We start from the raw sequence: 11,970 nt of genomic DNA, 5'->3' as shown, positions 1-11,970 counted from the left end.
GGGATTTCCCTTACTCCATCCCCAAGTCCCCTAACACCCTCACTGAGTTACCCTGTATTATTACTAAGGTATAGTTCTTCACAAACAGTCATATGTCCATCATTGCGGGCATAGACAATGGCAGAGTCCAGCATCTTAGTGTCAAGATATAGTAAAAAGTTTCTTTGGAAGTCCATCTTTGATTCGCCTTCCTCCCATTCTTTCACAGTGCCTTTAAAATAAATAAAACAAATATATATTTTAATTCTCACCTAAGTCTTAGCATCAATTCAAATAATCAGACTCTCTGGCACAAAGGACCTGGGTGGGTAATTGTCTCAGGTGGTTCAGTAAAAAGGAGTGGTGCTCTGGGTTCACACTGAAAACCAGCACAAACATGTTACATTCACAATGTATATGGAAAGTATATACGATTTATGCTAGCTGGAAACTCCAAGAAGACCTAAACAGTGGGTGGACATCTGTGCAGGATACCTCCATTATCACTGACAAACTAGAAAAATCCATGGCTGTAATAGTATGTAGTATATGATACTTTTCATGTGTCAAAAATCTGTTATTCTTCCCTATTAAAAAGATCAAAGCAGTAATATTCAGACATGGGATTGGAGGACACAAGAGCATCACACAACCTGTCAACAGGTAGGTGAGAATTGGAGGTCTGCAATATTGATTTTCTCTCTTTTCCCTCCTCCAATCCAAAGGCATGGCACAGGGCTCACAGCTGCACTGCTGAGGAGCCTCCTCTTGTCTCTCTTGATGTCCTGGTTTCTCAGGCTGTAGATAAATGGATTCAGCATGGGGATAACCACAGTATTCACCAATGAGGCCACAGTACACATCCAAGCCGAAAGTGAGAAAGCTGAATTGAGAAATACACCAATCCTCGTTCCATAAAATAAGCAAACCACTGTCAGGTGAGAGCCACAGGTGGAAAAGGCTTTATACCTGCGACCTAGAGATCGGACCCTCAGAATGGTGGAGATGATTTTAGAGTAAGAGAAGATTCCTGACATAGGGAGGAAGCCATATATGATTCCAACAAGATACATGACTATGTCACTGCTGAAGGTGTCAGAGCAATTAAAGTTGAGAAGTTGAGAAGGCTCACAGAAGAAATTAGAAATTTCCACTCCACTGAAACAAGTAACCCTCAGGACCACTAAAGTCTGCATCAGGGAATCCAAAAGGCTGGCCATAAAGGACAGCAAAAGTAGGAAGGCACAGCGGCGAGGATTCATGATAGTGCAGGGTGTGACAGATGGCAACAAAGCGGTCATAGGCCATCACCAACCGGAGCACATAATCCATGCTTCCAAAGAGGATGAACGTGAACATCTGAGTCATGCAGCCGTCATAGGAAATGACTGTGCTGTGGGTGAGAATGTCCACAATCATCTTGGGAACCGTGGTGGAGAGGAACCCCACGTCAGCCAAAGACAGGTTGCAGAGGAAGAAGTACATGGGTGAATGTAGGTGGGAGTCTGAGGTGACAGCCAGCATCATGAGCAGGTTCCCAAGCACCGTGACCATTGGAAAAATCCGACGAGGAAGGGCTGTAGTTCAGTATCCTCTGAGAAGCCCATGAGGTAAAATTCTGAGACATGTGTGTGGTTTTGTGTTTCTATATAATCTGCACTCCTGCAGGAAAAGAAAATAGTGTTGGTGAAAAGAAAAACAACACACAGCAGTCACATATATTTGCAATTCAACCTGTTATGTGGACATCACAGGGGAAACTGCAAGGTATATATTATAACTGGAATTTGCAGAAGAATAAACAAATAAGATTTAAAATTTATAAATTTACATAGATGTATATTCTTCACACTGTTTGAAAATTCTCATGATTTCAGACATAGAGACACTAAAATAAAGCAAAAAACTCAAAGAATGACAAAAAAGTGAGTCCCTTCTCCTTCTTTAAAGAAAATGCAATTCTCATTCAAGAAAATGATTCACCTTAAAAACACCTAACATTATTCTATGGTGATAGTAAATTCCCTTGACTTGGAATATTTACAAATACTCTGCATAAACTAGCACCACATTACCTAAACACTAAAGTGCACTTGAATGTTCATGAAAGGAACATATCACTATATATCAGGATTCATTTTTTCTTGGGGTTTCTTATTTACCTCCAACACCTCCTTTTCATTGAGAGGCAGACACACAGGAAAGCAGAAAGTGAGAGAGACTGAGCCCCCATCTACTGCTTCACGCCCTAAAGGCCTGCAGTGCCTGTGCCAGGACAAACAGAGTCTGGCAGACACTCAAGCCAGGTCTCCCTCATGGGTAGCAGGACAACCAACCACATGTGCTGTCACTACTGCCTCCACAGCCTGTGTTGGCAGGAAGCTGAGTCATGAGCAGAGCCAGGAAGCCAACTCCCTACCTCCTGACTTGGAGTCCTGCATCCTAACCACTGTGCTGTGTGCAATTCCTCTTTGTCTCAAAATGATTGAATATTTACCTTGAACTGCAATGTGGTGGATATCAAGTAAATTAAGTGAGCCCAAACATGAATCCATGTGTCAAGAGTATAACATTAATGTACTCTACGCCTTCCAACTGTTTAGAAATGCTAAACTCTTTAAAAATGCCTGCAATTTGGTGCCAGTTTTGTGTCTCAATGACCAAGTGACTGCATGAAATGCTGGCAAACTGTGTTAGTTCCAGTTCTTGCTTTTCTAGCTTCTCTACTTCCAATACAGTGCCCTGCAAATAAGCCTGGAGAGCAGTAAGTTATATCACACACACTGGTGTCCCTGCCACCAATTTGGGCATCACAGAAGAAACTCCAGCTCTGACCATTGCAGCCATATGGAATGTAAAAAGGAAGATGGAAGATTGATATGTATTCCTCACTCTCTCTCTAATGCTGCTTCAAGAAAAATTTAAAATATCTGAACTGCATATTTCCTAAATATTTTCAACTTTTTTTCTGTTTTATATCTGGTCTGGCAGTACAATTTTATAGGTTTGGGGATCATAAAGTCTTATAATTTTAACATTTAGTTGCAGTGAAGGTCTAAGACCAGAGTGGATTCCCAGCCTACCTGTACATGATTAAGAATCTTTATACATCCCCCACTTCTGCATTTAGAATTGCAGTTCTCTAATGTTCACTGCTAAAGACAAATCTAGGTCATCATTTTATGAGCTCACATTGCTATCACATCAAGGAAGAAATGCAAAACCCAGAATTCCAAAAAAATATATAAAAGCACTTGAGTGGTTTCTGTATCTGTGTATCATGGTTTACCTTAAAGGCCTTGGGAAGCAGGTTTTTGTAAATTTTTTACTCATTTTATTCATTTTTTATTTTATTTCCATTTTACTTAACAGAAATTTATCTCCTAAATGCCCACAACAGTTGGTACTGGCACAACATGAAACCAGAAGTCATAAACTCTAGCCTGATCTCCCATGCGATGGCAGGAACTCAATACTTGCAATAAAATATGTTTCCTACCAGGATTGGTTTTCATTAACAGAAACTCAATCACAATGGGTAGTGGAGACTTGATGTAGGTACCCAGAGATGGGGCAGGCTTCACCTACTGCAGCATAATTCATGCCCTTCATGTCAAAACTGGTTTATGAGGGTCTAAAGAGTTCTTTTGAAAACTTACCTTCAAAACGTTTAGAGCTTATTTAAGCAGTGCACCAAAGTTTGGGCCAATGTAGTGTTACATCTCATAATGTCACTGTCTGTGATTCCAGCATATTTATGGCCACTGGTTTGAGTTGAATGCTTGCTTCCCTACAATCCAGCTCCTTGTTTATCTACCTGGGAAAGCACCCGAAAGTGGCCCAAGTCTTGAGCCACTGTACACACACACAGGAGACCTAGAGGAATCTCCTCGCTCCTAACTTTGGAGCAGCCCAATTCCATTCATTTTGGCCCTTTGGGGAGTGTTGTTCATGAATGGAAAAATACTCTTGCTCTCTTTCTGGTTCACTCTCTCTCTGGCTCACTCACTTTCACTCTCTGAAACTCTGATTATATGCATTCAGTACATGCATTTCTTTCAAACCCACTGTCTGTTCCAATATGCTCAGAGATAGAACATCATTGAACTTAATGTGCTCACAATGTTTTCAGAATTTCTATGTCTCTGTTTGCATCATATTCGTGAAATGATCTACAAGTTATGTGCATGGAATTGTTTAAAGTTGCAAATTAATATGTCATGCAGTCTTACTATTCAGCAGCTGATTTGCTGTTCCAGGAATAAACCACCACTGTTGCCATTGGACATTCCTGAAGAGGATGAAGGAACTGACAGCTAACACCAGGGGGTTACAAACACACTGACTGTGGCCAGTGATCATGAGTCATGGGAGGCTGTGCTCAGTAGGAACAATGATTTTTGCTTTTGATGCCTCCTCCATGTCAACAACCCAATGGTGCTTAGGAAATCAACAGCAAAACAACAAAGCCATTCTCAAAGTACACAACTTAACATGAGTCAGGGTATATTTGCACTCTGAAAACCGCTGTACACATTGAATAAAGCTGTGATTTATTTTTAACATGAAAAATAACTTTTTGGCACAAAAAGTTATTTTATGGCATGTGGCAAATGTACTATATAGAAAACATGTGCTTAGATTTAGGAAATGTTTACAGCAAAATAGTCCAAACTTCTCTCGTTTCCCATGAAGGTACTGAGGTGCTTGTGTAAGGAGAACAGCAACACATCCTGGTGAAGAATTGGAATGTACAGTGTCCAGAAGGCTCGTATTCTAGTGAATGAAAATATTTACTTTAAAAACTATAATGACTATTAATAAAGTGTATTTGTCAACTTTTGATTAATCTGTGCCTGGAGATTACATAGAATGTTTCCATTGCATTCATTATTCAGTGAGGAATCAACTTAGAATACCTACAGGTGTCAAAAATCCTGACAGTAACTCCCCACCTTACTCCCACTCCAAAAAAAAAAACACACATACAGCTAAAAAATATAGTAACAGAGAGAACAGGATTGCAAAAGACATCATCACTGGTCAGGTGCCTCAAACAACGTCACTGTGCCTGACTCATTAGAAAGTATAAGCAGAGTTCCAGAAGCAAAGACATCAGATACCTCTGATGTTCAATGTTATCTCCTCTGCTGTTTCTGTAGAGGAGAGAAAATAAAGAAATAAAATCTACATCCAAATGGATTGCCTCATTTTGAGATTGCATGCGATGACTGCAATAACAGAGAGAAGAAGGCGGGAGTGACATTTCTGCAGAGAGAGAGATCATCCCTGAAGGACCCTGTGCCTGCTCTCTCTGAACTTTGAATTTGAACTCTGCCACCATACACTGATCCCACCCACTATGATCTGTAAACAAACCCATAAGGAAGAGCACAGTGTGCAGGATGCCTTTTTCTTGAGGAAGAAAGCTGAGAAATGCCTGGGTCATCACAGGTCAATGAGAGCTATGCTAGGAATGCATTATAATCTGGCAACCTGAAAGTTAGTTACCTTTCATTTCTTCTAGCTGACAATTTCATAACAAGTCACACAAGAACACTGACATCCTGCTCTCTTCTATAAATAAAAATGCGTGCAGCATTACTTGGGAGATTACGCAGTGGAATAAAGCAAGTTACATAGGATATGGACTCCAGAATCTGGAAATGGAAGGAAGCTCTCAGTTGAGGTTGTGATGCTTTCATTGCTGTCATTCCGATCCTCACCTTCCTGGGAGTGCAGGGACAATTTATGTATATTCCATTCCTACCATCATGAAAGAAATCACATTAGGAAACAAAATCCATGTGAGAGGGAAGAAAACTAAGATTGAGTTTTTGGTTCTCACCTGTAAGATCCACAAACAAACTTCACAACATCCTGAGCCTAAATGCTGCCTAATGGTTCTCTCCCCTCTGTCACTGCTAGCACCTTTGTCTCCATGATGGGAAAACAGTGATTCTGATATTCCACAATGCTCCCGTCTCCCTCAGCATTTACCAGGCTATGCTGAGTCTCAGCTAAGGCATGACCAAGCGTAAGGACTCTGCTGGTCCTCCTTTTCCCGCCATGCTGTGGTGCCTCACATTTCTCTACTCAACATTGGAGACTCAGGCCATGTCCTTCTCATTCAGGTCCTAAATGCAGTGGCTCATAGTACAGAGCTTCAGTATCTCTGCTGGCAAAGCCAAGGTCTGAAGGTACTGGCTCATTATTTACCCTTGAAGGACCATTGGGGGCTCAGTGTCCAGAGCTCCTCATTAGCCAGTCCTCAAGGATGTCTCAGTCTCTGAGAACTGGCTGATACTGATGGAGGAGGGAATGGGAAAAAGAAAGTGTACTTGGGACCTTGACACAAGGAAAATCACCTGTACTCCTTTGCTGCTGCTTCCAAGTGCAGGCTGCTGACATCACACTCCCAGTGCTGGTTTTTAATTTCAACTCAATAAATGATTCTTTTTGCTGTTTGATTCATTGATTAATCATTTCATAAAGGGATAATGATACTATACCAATAGTCTGATACCGTTTCCACTTGCTCACCATCTTTATTCTCTAAAGACAGTTCTCTCCATTATTTCCAAATCTGTTGCTTGAGATGAGACTTGATGTCTGGGCGACTGACAGGTTGACAGAATGACTCCTCACTTCTAAGCAGTGTGTCCTCAAATTACATTGGCACCGTGGAATGATTCACTTTTACATATTTATTCTTGAATTTATACTTCAATTTAGTAGTTTAGGAGGAGCAAAACATAGAGAATATGTTGTTCAAATTGAAAGAATAAGTGATTTTATTAGGTAATGGATAATATCCAATTACCATGAAATGTGAACTATAGGTGCTGGTTCTAACCCCAGCAACCCAGCTTCTCATCTAGCTACCAGCCTGTGGCCTGGAAAAGCAGTGGAGGATGGCCCAAAGCCTTGGGATCCTGCAGTCACGTTGAAGACCCAGAAGAGCTCCTGGCTCCTGACTTTGGATTGGCTCAGCTCCTGCCATTGTGGTCACTTGAGGAGTGAATCAGCAGATGGAAGATCTTCCTCTCTTTCTCTCTTCCTTTCTGTGTATCTGAACTTCCAATAAAAATAAATAAATCTTTAAAATAATTTTTATCTCAGTATTCACATAAATTCAAGAAATCAGAAGGTCTGCTGCGAAACACAGACTTCAGTATTGTTAAGGCTCCCTGCACATACTCACAGGAGATTAGATATGGTAGTTGAAATCATAATGTGTATGGTACCCACATGTGGAGCTCTTTAGATCTTCAGGCTTGGGATGTGGGAGTCCTGACATATTAAAGACACTAGAGCCCAGGATCAGAAGTCCAAGGAAAAAGTTTATTGAAAGCTTGCTTTAGATCCATTTTACCTGGTTTTCTCAAAAACCTTTAAAAGCAAACATGGGAATATTTTGGCTTCAAGGACACCTGCTCTTCTACACAGCGAGACAGAGTCTACACAGTGTGGTAGTTACACACATTCAAAACAGTATTAAAGGGCATCCTGCTTCTTGTGAACTTGAATAAGCCTCAGTTGTTTTCCAAGCAGAAAAAGAAGCATGGGGTGGCAGGGGGGTGGGGATGGCGGAGATGGGCAGTAGGGCTGAGAGCACGGTGGCAGAGCTGTCACCTAGGCAATGTATTAAAAGGCCATTATGGTCCAGCAATAGCACTCCTAAGAATATATCCAGAACACTTGTTTTATGAGAAACCAACATGCACTCCTATGTTCATAGCAGCACAATCAGTAATTGCAAAAACATGGAAGCAGCCAAAATGCCCATCAACAGAGGATTGGATAAGAAAGCTATGGTTCATCTACTCCATGGAATACTACTCAGGTATTTAAAAAAACAAAATGCAGTTCTTTGTGGCCAAATGGGCCAAACTGGAAACCATAATGCTAAGGGAAATGAGCCAAGCCCAAAAGGTTAAATACCACATGTTTGCCTTAATTTAAGATGATATGATGTTATGTATAACATGTTATGTCATGAATGTTATATGTTGTGTATAAACTAAATTGAAATGTAAGTGAGGTGGTCACAGAAGGTGGCTAGGAACTCGCATTTACTTTTTTTTTTTTTTTTTTTTAAATATTCATTTATTCATTAATTACATTGCATTACATGACACAATTTCATAGGTACTGGGATTCCCCCCCCTTCACCCCAAACCCTTCCCCCATCATGAATTCCTTCACCTTGATGCATAACCACAGCTCAAGTTCCGTTGAGATTCCCTAATTAAAAGTTTACACCATACAGAGTCCAGCATCCCACTTGTCCAGTTCAAGTTCAACCGCCTCTTAGGGAGGCCCTCTCAGGTTTGTAGGCAGAGCCAGCAGAGTGTCACCTCGATCAATTAGAAGCACCAACATATCATCAGCAACAGTCCAGGTATGATGAGGCTGGTGCAGAGTCCACTGATTGACATAGTCCGTCTTAGGGTTTCCCCTTGTCCAGTTTTCCGCTGCAAGCATAAAGCTGAGGTGGTTGATTCATCTACTCCATTTTCCATCTTTTTTTGATTAATGCTTTGATTCCTCCATTTTGTTCAGGGGAATCCCCCTAAAAAAAACTTTGAGGCATTCCCAGTCCAGGCTCCTACATGTACTACTAGTAAGCACAGTGCCCACCACCGTCCATCACTCCGATCAGCTGATGGTTTTAACCCCTGGGTTGGTTCTCTTCTGAGCCCCGACCTCTATTGGAACCAATGAGTATCGCATCTCTCCCCGGCTCTGCCCATCACACTCTTGTCCCTCACCTAAACCAGTGGGAGGAGTGCTGGTCGGTGTTGCATTCCCTGCTAGCACAGGCCATTTCACCTTGGCATTTTGTGTTTTGTACTGTTTTTTTTTTTTTTTTTTTTTTTTTTTTTTTATCGCAACCAAACCCGGCCAGGCCCCCACACAGTTTCAGCACTTGGGCTTGCCAGTGGATGACGTGAACCGACTCAGTCTGGTCTGCCCCAACCCGAGCCAAGTGTATTCCAGTGGGTCACATTCCAAAGCCTCTTCTGGGTTATTTACCTCCATGCTCTAATTTGTTTATTTGTAGAGTCAGTGTCCTGTCAGAGGATCTGTTCAGGTTCCTCCCTCCGACTCCTTCATGGTGTCGGGCTTCACGCATTTCAGCAGGTCCTTCGGCCAGCACCGCTCTTCAATCCATTCTGGTTCCTGCTGTTGAGAGTTTCAGCCCAGCCACAGCTCGTCCATACCCACGCATATCTCATATATGGCTCAGATGGGGTTGAGGCCTAGCCGAGCCCGTCCAACGTCTATCCTGGTCCTCCAGAGCACCAAACTGTGCTGTGGTCTAATCCGGCATGGTGCGTCAAAGCCGAATTGATATTTGTGCCAAGGGATTACCACTGTGACCCGACCAGAACTCAGCCTCCCTCCAGTTCCTGTGCCCCTTAGTGGTTGGCTCCACGCAGCCAAGGTCTCCACCACGCTCTCCAACCAGGCCTGTTGCCAGCCAGTGTTAACTATGCCAGAGGTTGCTCTGGTCAGCCCAGAGCGTCCTATAGACTGTCATGCCTCCTGCATAGACTCCACCGGCCCTTCTAAACCGTCCAATGGGGTCAGAGTGTCAGGGCATTGGTCCACGTATGCCTTACACATTCTAGCCCCGAGTATGGTTCTTGAATGCCAGTCAGTGTCATAGTAATGCCTTCTGTGACCCCTCTGCTGATCCCTCATCCTATCAGGTAATGGAGCATCCTGCTGGAAAAGCCCGGAATTTTGCCTTTTAAGTGAGCTGATGTTGGCGATCGGCACTATAAAGTGACTACAGGTTCTTCAGAGGAAGATTAAATGCCTTTGAAAAGATTAAGGACTAATACATATTCTCAGAGTACTGTGGGTTCAGCACGGAGCGTCTCATGCAGCATATCAGAGAAACCAAATTCCAGAACTTCCTGGCCGGGCGGCCAGCAGGCGAAGCCTGGCGCCAAATGGCTCACTGGCCGCCCGAGAGCCTCGCACCCCATGTACCTGCGCAGGTGGTGGAAAGCTTGGCTGTGTTAGGCTGGAATCGTGGCAGGGACCCTCGCACCCGGGCCGCATGGCGGCCCGGGGCCAAGCTGCTTGGGCCCCCGCCTGGATCGTGCTAGCTAGCTCCACCCCCACTCCAGCCCCTGGCATGGCGGCTCAGAGGCGTTCCCAACCCGCTTCTCAGGGTCCTGGGACAACCTTCCCGCCCAGAAGGAGGCCATCAGACCAGGACCCCGGCAAATCGGAAAGCTGCCCGAGAGCCTCGCACCCCATGTACCTGCGCAGGTGGTGGAAAGCTTGGCTGTGTTAGGCTGGAATCGTGGCAGGGACCAATTAATTCCATAATGATGTAAATTGTTGCTGATGGTATGTTCGAGCTTTTAATTGACTGGGATGATACTCTGCTGGCTCTGTCTTCAGACCAGAGAGGGTATACCCAAGAAGCCATTGAACTTGACTAGACAATAAGACGCTGGACTCCATGTTTGGTATACGCTTGCAATGAGGGACTCTCAACTGAACTTGAGCTGTGGTTATGCAACAAGGTGGAGGAATCCACCATGGTGGGAGGGTTTGGGGAATGGTGGGGAGAACCCAAATACCTATGAAACTGTGTCACATAATACAATGTAATTAATGAATTAAAAATAATAAATAATGTAAACCCCCCCCCAAAAAAGTAAAAGGCCATTCATGTGCCTGACTGCAGACCTTTCTCAAGGCCAAAGGCATTCCCAAGGTCATTGCCCAGTTATCAGACCTCAGCCTGCACTCCTCCAACCTCCACATGGCTACAAATGCATATGAATTTTGAAGAGTATGTAAACTTTAAAGACCTAGGGAGATTTGTTCATTTAATAGGATGTTACATCATCAAGATAAATCACAGCCATCTCTATAGGTATAAGAGGATTGGGTATGCAGTGATTACAATATACTAATAATCTATGATGTGTCCTGTAAGAATAACCAAAAGATGCTCCATCCAAAAACAAAATCTAGAGATCACAAGAATCTTACATGTCATGTACAGAGGGAAGTGAGATTTGAGGATCTAGTTTGTTAATTTTGATGCATTTTCCCACCTGCAATTCAAACACATGCTACAGGGTCTGAGATGAGACTGTGTGTCCAAGACCATGTGTCTCACCCTCTTCATGTCTCTATCCCTCAGGTTGCAGATAAAGGAACTGAGTATGAGGGTGGTCTCAACATACGCTACATAGGTCATGGCACCTTTCCAGCAGAAACTGAGAAAGTTGATCTAAAAAACACACCTGTTCCATAAAATAAGCAAACTACTATCAAGTGAGAGCCACAGGTGGAGAAGGCTTTGTAAGTGCCACCCATTGATGGGACCCTCAACACTGAGAGAACAATTCCATAGTAATAGTAAAAGATCCATGACATAGGGATAAAACCATATATGAAGCCAACAAGATACATGACTATGTCACTGCTGAAGCAATTCAGGATGAGAAGTTGAGAGGGATTACAGAAGAATTTAGAAATCTCCACTCCCTCAAGGCGAGTAACTTGTAAGACCATCAAATTATGAAATAGAGAATACCTAATGCTGGCCACAAAGGACAGAAAAGCTAAGAAGCCACAGAGGCAAGGGGTTCATGAAGACCTGGTAATACAGGAGATGAGTGGTCATAGGCCATGACGGTCAGCAGCACACCGTCCATGCATGCAAAGAGGACAAACACAGACATCTGAGTCACGCAGCCGTCATAGGAGATGACTGTGCTGTGGGTGACGATGTCCATTAGCATCTTGGGAACCGTGGTGGAGTGAACCCCACCTCAGCCAAGGACAGGCTGCAGAGGAAGAAGTACATGGGTGTGTGCAGGTGGGAGTCTGAGTTGACAGCTAGGATGATGAGCAGGTTCCCAGGTAGATGGAGAGGAACAGTCCCAAGAGGAGGGGCTGCAGCTCTGGATCCTCTGAGAGGTGCAAGAGTTGGAATTTTGAGACATGCAT

The 11,970-nt window shown here is 43.4% G+C and overlaps 2 pseudogenes; both read right to left on the bottom strand.

The window, feature by feature from the left end:
* Positions 1–635: 635 nt before the first annotated feature.
* On the bottom strand, positions 636–1,685 carry LOC101530983 (putative gustatory receptor clone PTE01; annotated as a pseudogene).
* Positions 1,686–11,211: 9,526 nt separating this feature from the next.
* LOC118758165 (olfactory receptor 7E24-like) lies at positions 11,212–11,970 on the bottom strand (annotated as a pseudogene).

Source organism: Ochotona princeps, chromosome 9 (genome assembly GCF_030435755.1).
Source record: "Ochotona princeps isolate mOchPri1 chromosome 9, mOchPri1.hap1, whole genome shotgun sequence".
Classification (NCBI taxonomy): Eukaryota; Metazoa; Chordata; class Mammalia; order Lagomorpha; family Ochotonidae; genus Ochotona; species Ochotona princeps.
The sequence above is the reverse complement of the archived record's forward strand: the minus strand, read 5'-3'. Positions and strand labels throughout refer to the sequence as shown.